Genomic DNA, 12697 nt, shown 5'->3' on the forward strand with positions numbered 1-12697 from the left:
ATGTAAATAGCTCTTTTGTCTTGCAATATTTTTTCTGTCACTTTTGGGAGAACCAGATTATCATAGTAGGACTGAATGTGAGTAGTTTAATTCAGTGCAGAATTTTATCCTGAGTATTTTTTGCAGCTGTCATGCAGAATTTGTGTAGACAGAGATCTAAATAAAGTACTTCGAAAATATTAATTAGGATATCCTGTCAGCTTCACGCTTTGGTAGATAAATATTTTGCCGTTTCATAGAGTGTGGTCAAATGCAGTATTCTTGTGTCTCACCCTTGAGAGGCCTTCCATATTTGACTTTAATGTGCTGAGTTTTTAAATATGCAACCTAGAAGCATAACAGAGTACAAGATTTGAATATAGTTTTGTACCTGATTTAATAATTATTCCTGTAGTATATGACCTTCTAATATCACTGATTAGGAGTTTGGGTAATTTTTTTTTGGCTGCCTCCACTTTCAACATCCAGAAAGATGTCTTAAAATAAGAACCTGACATTAGAAAACTCTTAAAAAGCCTTGTTCACTTTTGCAGGTGACCTACCATCTGTCTTTTCTTTCCATCTCCTAATTTAAAACCATCTTGATGAATATAATACAATTCTTTCAGGCTATTATTTGATCCTAAGATGACATACAGTGAGATTGCATTATTTCCATCTTCAACTAGTGTAAAAATGTTATATTCACAATTGTGTTATCAAATATATCTGTACTGACAATCAAGGAACTATGTTGATTGACACCATCCAGGGCTTATTCCCATTTTGCCTAAACAATACCAGTGCAGGACTTTGCTAGAAACTTAAAGAACTTCTCCCCTACTTACTCTGTGATTGATACAGTGCATCCCTCCATGAGTAGGCTTTCATGCAGCAATCATGAATTTGAAGAATTATTATTCAAATTATTAGACCACAGTAAGCATATTCAGCCTGTGTTATTTGGCTATTTTGACAATGTCAGAACCCTGGAATTGTTTAGACTTCTTTTTAATGATTGTAGACCAGACTAGAGTGACTGTAAACCATAGACTGTATTCTGCACCTTAGCTGCTCATCATAAAATGCAACTCTGGGAGTAAAAAAGGAGTATAATACATTGAATACATACATCTCTAAAAGATTTTTGGCTATTGTCGTTGGTTTAACCTTCTGATACGTGCAGGACTTGCTTTATAAGTATTTCAGGGGAATAATTGTTAAAACATTGCTTATGGCAACAGATACAGTACTACTGTAATAAGTATTTTAAATATAAACTATATTATGCATTACAAAACTATATATTCAGTATAGTTTGTAAGGTATTTCAAAAGAAAAATATTTGGTTGATTCTGAATTATTATTTTAACCCTCTGGCTGTTGGTATTAAAGAAATAGTAATGTAATGTAAGCACACTTGGATCCTGGTTTGGCTTCTACATATGCCTGTAGGTGCAAAAGAATTTCAAACAATTGAAAAGAAGAAGCAGTGTAATGAGGAGGCTCTCCTAAATCTTGCAGTGCTTATATTCTCGTTCCCAAGATTTTGTGTTGTAAGAAGTTTGCCAACTGTGCTAAAGCAAAATGGGATGATTTGGGGAGATGTGAGTGAGGGTGAAACCCCAAAAAAGAGGGTAGGGTGAAGAAAATAAAGTGAAACACAAAAGTTTTGGATGTACAATTGAACTGTCCCAGGAGCTGTTTCCCATGGTGTATGATGATCACTTGTCTAAGCCCTGGTGCAAACTCATCTGAAATGTGTGAGTTTAGCATGCGTAAGAGAGACAAGATTTAGCCCCATATGGCTTTTCACTTTGATCTTCAAAGGTCAGTTTTGCATTGCTGAGCCAGTATTGAATAAGTCCCCAATTAATTAGGAAGAGAAAACACTTCTGTTCAGAAAAAAGGTGCATCTGCTCAGTGTTACTTTTTTTGCAGCAGAGAAATTAATGACCGCAAACAAAACAATGTTTCCTGTTCCACTCCCTCTGTCCTTACAGAGCAGCACTAATGCAGGATACGCCCTCAGTAGCTATTCTGACAGTTTCATCATCTACCCTCCCTGAATAACAACAATAATAGACATAAGCCTTGCATGAAGCGGACTTTGTTTCCTTTTGTAAAAAGAAATTAGATTATCCTTTGCTTTTTGTATAACATCTTTCATGTAAAATACATTGTAAAAGATATTGTAGAGGAAGAGCAGCAACAAAGAAGAAAGCAAAAAACAAAAGTGTGAATACTAGTTATAGACAAGAGAGAAAACACAATCTAAAAAGAAATTGTATGTTAATGAGATTGGATTTCAATTTCACATGACAGAAAAGACATTCACACTAGAAAAAATAACACTAAGTGAAGAAGCAGAGAGACCTGTGTTAAATGAACTGAGGAAAAAGAGAGCTAATAATACCTTTCGCTGAATTTGCTGTATGAATAATTAAGCAAAACCCCTTTGAAATCCCAAAACCCAACTCACAAGTGTCTTTCTGCTATTTTGCAATGCTCAGGTGGTTTCTGTGGTGGGATGGAATAAGCCTGGGAAAACTGAGGGTTTGTTTTTGTGGTTTTTTTTTTTTTTTTTTTTTTTTTTTTTTTTTTTTAAATTCAGATTTTACTAATATTTTTATTTTGGATAATCTATTTCACTTCTATAGCATTAGAAATCAATAAAACTTTAGCCTGCTTGGTCTACAAGTGAAATAGGAAATATATTTTTTTCTACAGAGAGAGAGGAAGAAGAGGATGTGATTCTTGAGAGTTGCTTTTGGGTTAGCTAGAAACACATCCTCAGTGTTTTGACTGGAATGACGTGACAAACAATTTCTTCCACCACAGATCACTCTCCCAATTGGTTTTGCATGTCACATGAATGAAAGAGAGGGTTGTTAGCAGATATATTTTGCATTTAAAAAGCTGAGAATTTGCATTTTGTTTATGTCAGACTGCAGAATTTGGACTTTAATAAAGCCTCTCCAGGAATCCTCTTGCACTGCAAGTCAACTTGAAGCAATGGCCTGAACAATAAAAGCTGTAGATTTAAGACCCATTCAGCAGGAGACTGATGTGCACATTACTTCAGATGTATTCAGAATCCCACAGATGCTTCCAGTGCCTGCGTGTTCACATGCTGGGAAAAGATCAAATAAGGAAGGCAGTTTGAGATTTATGATAATGCCAGTACTGCAGACTTCAGAAGGAGTGGTGCAACATGTCCTTAATATTATGCTTAAATTCTCTGGAAGAAAATACTGTGGGGCATTCTGTGTAATCATGGACTTTGGTTTTCCTTGCCCAAAAAATGTGTAGGGAGGAGTAGAGGAGATCCAGGTGGATTAAAAGAGAACATTCACAGTTGAACTGAGCTCAGCTGGCTGCCATAGCTAATGTGATTTACTCTAACCATAGGTATTTCAAAGGAAGGGATTCTAAGTCCTTTAGGAGGCATTTACCAAAAAGATTTGACTGCAATAGGATTTTACTAATTATTATTATACAGATTGTTGCTAAAATAATAATAAACCAATGTGGAGCAAAAGCAGAGATAAACTGAATTTTGAATCAGTGGAGTCCTTGGGTTTTTTGTCTTTTCTTTTGTATACTGTATACTTGCCAGGAACACATGCATAAGAAATTAGTTCCTAAGCACAAACCATTTTGTATGATGTGAATGATATAATGATGAATCAAAGATAATTTGATTCATATGGCATTTTTCCACACACCTACTCATCTTGAGGAAGGAGAAACGAATCTGCCTTTCCACCTACATAACAACACAAGGCGCCTGAACTTAGGTAAAATAGGCTCCTAGTGTTGATATAGTTGCTTGGATAGTTATATTTATCATGTTCTAAGTAAATGTGAAAGAAATGCCAAAGAAAGAATTTGCTGTCCCAAGGATGGGGTCAGAAATACAAAAGGTCAATACCTCTTGTGCTTTCCTTTCATTTACCATCAGCAGGCTGATATTGGATTTTCAGTAAAAAAAGTAACCAAATAACTTTTGTTTGTAATTTCTCATCATTCTGGGAACTCTTTTTTGTTATTATCATTAATTGTTCTAAACCATGGTGAACCTAAAGAAGAGTCTTTGAACCTGCTTTCCTTAAAATACAGCTCTGTGACAAATGCTTTCTGTTCTTATTTAACAGATATTTTTGATTGAAGTTCAGATGTTAGGATTTGCCCTAACTTCAGAGAGCTCTAGTTGCACACTGTATAACAATGAGGTAGAGTAGCTGCCTATAAAGTGGGTATCTCAAACACAAGGGTATTTCAGAAATCCAATCATGCTGTTTCATTCTGAAAGCACAATTTTATTATATACCACACAGGAATCACAATTAGTCAAACATACATTCTGTGTCTGTGCAGCATTTATTTAATTTTTTTTCTCTTATTGGGCAGAGCTTAATGTACTGTCACAGAAGATCTTCCTGATTTAAGTTATCAAGCAGTTTATGCTGACGGACTTGTTAACACGAACTTTTTTTATTCCCTCTCTCAGAAGAATCTCAGCTTTGGGGAAAGGGAAAGTAGAGGTAAGTAGAAGGCTGCAGACACAGTCTCCAACCTTGACCCACCTGGACAAAGTGTCCATCCTGGCCCTGGACAGGATTGGGATGCTTGCAAGGCAGCCCCCCTGCCACTGTGGTTTGTGCCTTCTGAGGAGGCAGGGAGGAGGCCAGTGTATGGCTGTTGCTCCTGACAGCTCAGGCTGCCCCTCTGCTCCATCTTGCTGGAAGATCATGCCTGTCTGTTCATGAGGAGCTGACACCAGCTCATTTTGATACTGATGAAGTGGTCCACAGGACCTGCTTCCAGCCCTCTCACCAGTAAAAGCCAGCTGCAGTGGTTGCTGTGTGGCTATTGGATAAAGGGAGTGATGAGAACAAATCACCTGCCTTATTTATTGCATTTTAAATTGGACAAAATTTTCCTCTTTTTTTTTTCTCATTTCCTCATTTTTTTTCCTCATTTTTCCTCATTTTTCTCCAAGAAATGAGGAGAAACGAGAAGAGTGGCTGTTTCTATTTCTAATGGCCAAGGTTTCACAGTTCATTGTGCTGCACTCTGGGTCTGGATTGTGATTTTGCACTATATTGAGTGAAAGGCCCTTATGTTACTGTGTGCATTCACTTTGGAGTCTCATGGAAACTTTAAATCACTTTCTCCTTTCCTTTATTTTTATTCCTTTCCCACTGTATAAAGTTGAACCTATTTAACAGAAGTATGATACAACCCAAAGGGGAAGGAAGTTATAGATGAGGAGTTTTGTGAGATACATTCTTAAGCAAATGCAACGCACCTTTGAATTAAAAGGACAATCAGAATAATGATCACTTTAGAGACAGTTAAATCTGGTGAATTGTAAAATCTCTTTTATCAGTGGTTGTGGTGAGCAAAGGGTTTTACTTATTCCAACATTTTTTCTGAAGTCTATTAATAATAAGGTAGATAATTATATGTATTTTATATGTTTGACCTTTCTACATTTAAAAAGAATTTTTCTTTATCTTAATTTACCACAAGCCTTGGATAAATTTGATCAATACAGTTTTAGGTATTGCACATGAGAGTCCATGTGAAAATGAGGGAAGAAGATAATTTATGCTTTCAAATGTAGGTGTATTTCAGGGTGGTGTATAAGATTTGAAAGCAATACACAGAGGTTTTGCCTTGCTCACTTGAAACAAAATGGTCATTTCATACCTTAAAGAAAAATGGTATAGGAAATAAAGTGAAGAAGTAAATAGGCTAGGAACACATTTTAAGTCCTAAAAAATATCATCATCTAGTTCAATTGATGTCTGATTATGTGAACTGTACTGAGAGCAGTCTGGACTGAGAAAGATTGCTGTGGATGTCACTCAAGAAAGGGTGGTAGACAGGGAGCTGGTTTCACAAAGATACAGGAAAAGAAATTATGATACCATATTTTGTCCAGTTTACAACTGAATGGATGGTTTGATGGAAGGTACTTAACATTTAATTGTATTCTCTTCAAAATAATCTGGAGAGCAAGGCTTCTCCCTAACCCTATAAATTACTAGCTGGGTTATGCCCTGGAGTATGAGAGTTTACTGCCCTATGAAATTGTTTTTGTTCTATCTACTGTAGCATAGTTTGTTCTCATTTTTCATATAAATATCTAATGAACATTACAAACTAGGGAAAATGAAACCCTTTTGGTGACTTCAGAGGGAGCCATGCAGTATGAAATAGGACTTCTAGAAGCAAACTTAATGAAATTGGCAAACTCAAATCAGTAACCAATTTTGTCTTGTTAAATTTATTGTTATAAATACAAGTATTTTAGATGCATGGGAAAATATTTTTTCAGCATCTGAGAACTTTACTTTAAAACACTGCAGTTGCTTGATAGGTCCAAACAGAAATAAATGTAGAAAATCACCATATTTGAATATATAGCAAGAAGGGGTTCAGTATGTACCCATAACTGCTAGACTATTGTAAAAATTCACTAAGAAAATATATCTGAGATCATTCTGTAATTAGTGTTTTGAGTCATTCATAAAAAAATAAAGTTCCCTTGCTTCTGGAGCACTGAATTACTTGTCAGATATATCTGGTCCTTGATTTCAGTTGTCCTAGAAACTAAAGAACTTGTTACTTCAAAAAAACTTTCATGCAATCTTTAGAGATGTACGTATATGCCTGTACATTCAGATTCTTGCATATGCTGTTTTTCTTGGCCAGTTTTCTGGGGTCCATGAAAAAAAAAATCTGCAGACGCACATATGGGGATATAAAAATATATCTACGGTTTTAGATACTGGAATATTCTGGGAAGCTGCAGAGAAATGTATCTAAATATACTTGGCAGATCTGTTCCAAAAAGAGGGGGGAAAGTGATAGATATACGTGATGAATAAGACCACCAGCTTAACAAGAAGGCAAAGCTGCAAAGTACATGCAATGTTGGGAAGACTTTGCCATGGCATTAGGATCAAACTATGTTTGTTGGAGCTTAAGTCTGTAATAATGAAAAAAAACTAAAAGGAAAATTGATCTTTTACAGGCACTGTAATGTTTAGACTTATTGATGTTGAGGGAACCCCTGGACCATCTACTGTAGCTTTTAGCTGTCTTTAGGGTACTAACGAAGAAAAAAGTCTAGCAAGGACTTTTGATGAGCATAAGGGCATCTTCTCTCAAAAAGTCCTTGAGCTGGAGATTATTGAAGGCTAGAACAATGTGTCAGCACATATGTTTGTTCTTCCACTCTTACACTATGAGTCATAGCCAGAAAAGGACTATCAGGAAGATGAACCTTTGGCCAGATCCATGGCTGTTCTCCAGTAGAGATTCCCTTGCAACTGGAAATCCAGTGAGCTCAGTTAGCAAAATTTAATTAAATGACAGCTGGCAGGGAACTTTCAGCTACAAATGTGGGGGGAAAAAAGAAAGACTATTCAGAATAAAAATATGCAACTAAATCCTTCTGCAGAGATGAAAAACAGTATCCTTTCCTGTCATATATACAATTTTATTAGAAGGAAAGAATTTTGTTCATTCTAGACTTCAATCATAATAGTAATATTATAATAATAGGCTTTTTTCCTAGTCCTTCAATGACAAAATGCAACAAATGATTTAGTCTTTGAATTTCTCATTTTTCATTATTAATTATCAACAAAGTGTGTAAAGGTGGTCGCTGCTCATATGTGGCCTGAGAAGTGATAGTGAGAGTTTTCATCTCTCTGAAGATTCTGTGAAGCCAGCCAAGGAATGAATTCGTGTTCAAACTCCACTGTAACTGCCCAGGGACATGCTGTTTTCCTGTAATGAACAGGGCTTATTTCTGACAGAGCATTGCTATCCATCTCTTAGTGGGGTGGAACTCTGCATACCCAGTTGCGTTACAGTAATTTTTTTCCAGCTGCATCCTTGTATGCGAAAACTGATTTTGCGTGAGTCATTTAAATCCCACTGTACTGGTTCATGCTTGGAAAGGATGACCCTGACTTTGTAGACAGAAGTATCTGAGAGGAATTGAAGAGAGACTCTGACAAATATTTTAAAAATAGTTTGAAGGTGCTCAATGGGAAAATACCAGGAGTCTGGGGTATAATTAAAATATTTTCTTATACCCTCCATTGCTCGTCACTAGATTTAGCACTTGAGAGAAGCTGGGCTTCTTCCTGGCTAGCTCTGAGAATAAAATCAAAGTTAATTATTAAGACATGATCTTGATAATTTCTCAGAATTTACAACTTCAGAAGGCAGCTCTGTGTGAATGTCCTTGTGTTAGTTTTTGATAGGTCCCTGTCTGTTTAATTTCACTGCCTCTGTCTCAGGGACCTAGATTGACTGTAAATTCTCCAATGCCATAGGCATCATTTCACCGTGTCTTGTTAAAATAAAAGAATCATCTGTTGGCTTTGATTTTAAATCAGGTTCTCACTGTGCCCTAGTCGAGCTTGGCATGCAATGCCAATCTGAGGCATGCAACTTGGAGGAAAGCACAGCAACACTGTGAGAGCAGGAATTCAATTTAGGAAGTCCCATGTGGGATTGCCTCTGGACTCCTGTCATCTGCAGCATTGCCCTTCAGCTTCTAAAGGACTAACCTGAATCTAACAGCCACACAGATGGTTAAAGGTGATTTCTAGGATATTAGTATATTATTTTCCAATTAAAAAATCAGCATCAAACTAAGCTGATCAATAGCTAATTCTATTGCACATAGTTTTGTGCTCTTAATGTCCTTTTTCCAGGTGGGATTTTACAACAAACACTTGCTGCTGGAATCTCTTTAGGTTCATGACAGATGCAATTCCTTCCTTAAGTACTTTTGGTCTTGACCACAGTTACGGTAGTGAGGAGACTAAACATTCCTGTTCTGTTTCGTATGTGACAGCATAGGACAGTGTCTTTCTCATGGGACAGAGGGGAGGTATGGTATGACACAGACATAGGCTCTGTGAAGCCTGTGTATAGAATGAGAATACTTACTCTGTGGGTATTCTCATCTGGAGGGAGTTTCCAGAGAATAACACTGCATTGTGAATGTGTTTGTTGCAAATAGGAACTAACTAAAAGAGAAGCTGAAGATCCTCAGGGTCCCTTTTCTGGTCCTCTCCTCCCTACCAACTGTAGTCTCATGCTTCATGTTTTTCTTCCTATGCAAGAGATGAATTGTAACAAGTGAGTAGAAGTTTCACAGGAGAGGAAAAATTGTGGAAGTCTGAGTGGGAAATGGCTAGACTTTGGTTACTAGGAGAGCTATGCACATAGTTGACTTCATATGGAAAACCTGCCAATGATTGGCTTCTGTATCAAGAAGTAAAATTGTCATTGTGAAAAGGCCTAGCTCAGGCTAAACATTTTACAGTTTTACAAAAACTCAGATGAGGTATATTTGGACACTGAGATCCTTATGCATTTGCACAAGGAGCCCAAATCTGAAGCCTGAAGTTGGGCATGTCTTGCAGATTGTAGATAAACGTCTGGAGTAGGTTCCAGTAGACCTTGTGTGCATGTGCCCCTGTGTGGAAATGCATGAGCACAGCAAAGTCACTGTCCCTGACTTGTCTTGTTATAAAGAGATGTTCTACATGGTGGCTTGGGTGTCTTAAAGGGGCATATGTATATAATGCTGCTTACTTCACTGCAATTAAATTTATTTTCAGACAAGCTATCAGGAATGGTATGCTGCAGTTAATATCTTGTTTTTTTCCTGCCATATTCCTTTCATTTTCATTTTTTTTTTTTGGCTACTCTGTTCTAAAATAAATTAGACCCTCTGCAAGAAACAACACAAGGAAAAAAAAAAAAAGAACAGATTTGCACCCTTCAGAGCTTTCTTTTGCTTTTTATTTGTTGTGGTTTAACCTCAGCTGGCAGCTAAGCCCTGCACAGCCCCTTCTTCATTCAGTCTTGCATCAGGATGAGAGAGAGAATCAGAAGGGTAAAAGTGAGAAAACTCACGGGTTGAGATAGTTTAAAAGGTACACCAAAAGCCATGCACACCAGCAAAGCAAAGCAAGGAATTAATTCACCACTTCCATGGGCAGGCAGGTGTTCAGGCATCCCCAGGAGGGCAAGGCCCCATCATGGGTAACAGTGTCTGGGTAAGACAAAAAACATCACTCTAAATGTCCCTCCCCGTTTTTCTCCCCCCCCAGCTCTATATGCTGAGCATGACCCGATATGGTCAAAAATATCCCTTTGGTCACTTGGGGTCAGCTGTCCCTGCTGTGTCCCTTCCCAACTCCTTGTACACCCCCAGCCTTCTTGCTGCTGGGGTTGAGGTGTGAGGCAGAGAAGTCCTTGGCTGTGACTAAGCACTGCTCAGCAATAATGAAAGCATCCCTGTGTTATCAACATTATTCTTGTCCTAAATCCAAAACATGCACTGCACAGCCTACTACAAAGAAATTTAACTTTATTCCAGCCAAAACCTGCACACAATTGAAATTTATTTCCTTTTTTCCATCCTTCCATCACTGAAAACTTTCTAAATGGTGGCAAAGGGACACTGTCTCTTCTAACACTGAATCCAGTGGAACTTCATATATCTTTAGCTGATTGTGATCTTTCTAATATAGAGAAAATATTCTCAAAGTTGTACTATTTTGGCAGCTAACAGAAATCAGAATATGATAAAGTAAAAATTTTAATACTTAAATCTCTAGTAACTTTTATTGAATTCTTCTGGGATTTGAAAATACACATTTGACTTGAAAATTTCAATGCAAACTCTCATAGTAGGTTTATTATGAAGGGTTTGGAAGACCCTTGTTACTTTACTTTTTCTTATAGCAGAAGTATGTATTTCACTGGGGAAACTTCTTTAAATAAGCAGAGCAAGAAAGTTCTTTAGAAGTCTGGAGAATAAAGGATTTATTCCCATTTTTTTTCCTCTTCAAAACTTGACAGTGATTAATCATAAAGCATTGAAAACAAAGGTGTATTATTATTCTAGCAGTAGGCATTTGCCAAAGATTTTGTTTTAGGATCAGCAGTATTATTTGTGCATTACACTGAACAATGAGTGATTGTAGCACATCTCTCCAGTCCTTACTTGCTTTGTTATCTTCTCTTTGTCTTCTATGTTATCTTCATTTTTTTATCCTCACTCGCTACTTTTGTCAAAAAATAGAATGTATTTTTTGTTACTGCAAGGTGGAATTTCTTTCTCATGAGTCCATGGGCTAATAATATATCTTTATTCAAGATATAACCCAGAGTAAATTTAAGTACCTTCATTTTCCCCATTACATCTTTTAACAGATTTGATGGGCATTACATTTCAGAATTAATTAGTTTTTAAAACATGTATTTCTGTATTTTTCTTTTATAATATGTGACATATAAGTGCTCCATGAATAATAGATTTTTGTCTGGTATAATTTTTGATATCTTTTGGGAGAAAGAAAAATGGATGCTTAATGGAGGAGGCTTAAAAATGTTACATATGATGAATTGTCTCAAATTACTGAAACCGTGTGATCAGATGAGTAGTGTGGACAGAGAAAAATCCTTCAGGCCCTTGATGAGATAGTTTGTTGATGAGAGGTCTATGTGCAGGAGACCACATGCTCACTGAAATAGGCTTTTATTTAATCTCGTATTAACAGCATTATAGTGTCCACCATTGTGCAATGCTCATAAAAGCAATTTTGTACTTGGTGACTATATTTTTTGTGTCATTGTTGGCATGTTTTTTTGTCACATTCTCTAAAAAATGAGGTGCATGTATCAAACCTTGTCTTAGAAGGGGCTGAAATGCAGACATCTTTTGTCAGTTACTGTACTCCATGAATACATAATCTGTGACAAAGCAACCACTTCCTTCCACTTCTTTTACAGCTAATGATGATTTACTTTAGTACAGCTATTATTTGCATGAAAAGAGATCTGGAGTATTCTAATATTAAGTCAGATGGAAATAAAGCTATAGAGCGCTTGCAAGTTTTCATCTCTGGTAAAACGAAGAGTGCTGCTCTGTGGCAAGTGTTAAACTGTCATCCAACCACCCTCCTAGTGTTTGTTCTGTTTTCCATGTCTTAAGCCTTTCTTCCATTTGATAGCTACATTAGTAGAGGTATCTAGATTTCCCTTTTACTGTAGTGTTAATTCTGAAGAGAGTTTCAACCATTCATCTGATGTCACTGAGCAGCTTGGATGGGGTTGAGCGAGATCCAAATATTCTAGCTGTCACTTTCCAAGTCTGGACTTAGAGAGCAAAACCTCTTCTTCCCACTGGCTGCCATTCTTTCCAGGAGATTTTACACTAGCTGTGCACATGCATGGAAAGAGCAGATTTTTTCTCTTTCTCCCTGCATGGATAGCAACTTTCTTGCCATGTTTTTCTGACTTTGATATTATGTAAAGTCTTTGTTCCTCTTGTGATGTTAGTGAAAATGAAGCCATGTTTCTTGCATCTGAAGAAAGGATAGGTAGGGTTAAATCCTGTCCCAGTACAAGTATTATACTACATAACATTTCATTCTGTTTCCTGGTTTCCTGATCCTTTCCCAATAAGGCAAGTGCATCTCCACTGTTAAAGAAATAATGATCTGTATCAGATAACTCATCAGACCTCCTATCCAGAATCCTTAGTATATGTCTGCTGTATTATTTACAAGGTAGGATTAATTCAGAATATTAATTTCATATCTGTGTCCTCAAACAAAAACACGCCAGATGTAACTAGATATTCTATAAAAGTAAACACTGCTGT

The 12697-nt window shown here is 36.8% G+C and overlaps 1 protein-coding gene across 4 annotated transcripts in view; it reads left to right on the top strand.

Moving 5' to 3' along the window:
* GRM8 (glutamate metabotropic receptor 8) overlaps positions 1-12697 on the top strand; it is a 303263-nt gene that overhangs the window by 108176 nt on the left and 182390 nt on the right. The gene's annotated exons all lie outside the window — the stretch shown is intronic.

This window comes from Passer domesticus, chromosome 5 (assembly GCF_036417665.1).
Source record: "Passer domesticus isolate bPasDom1 chromosome 5, bPasDom1.hap1, whole genome shotgun sequence".
Classification (NCBI taxonomy): Eukaryota; Metazoa; Chordata; class Aves; order Passeriformes; family Passeridae; genus Passer; species Passer domesticus.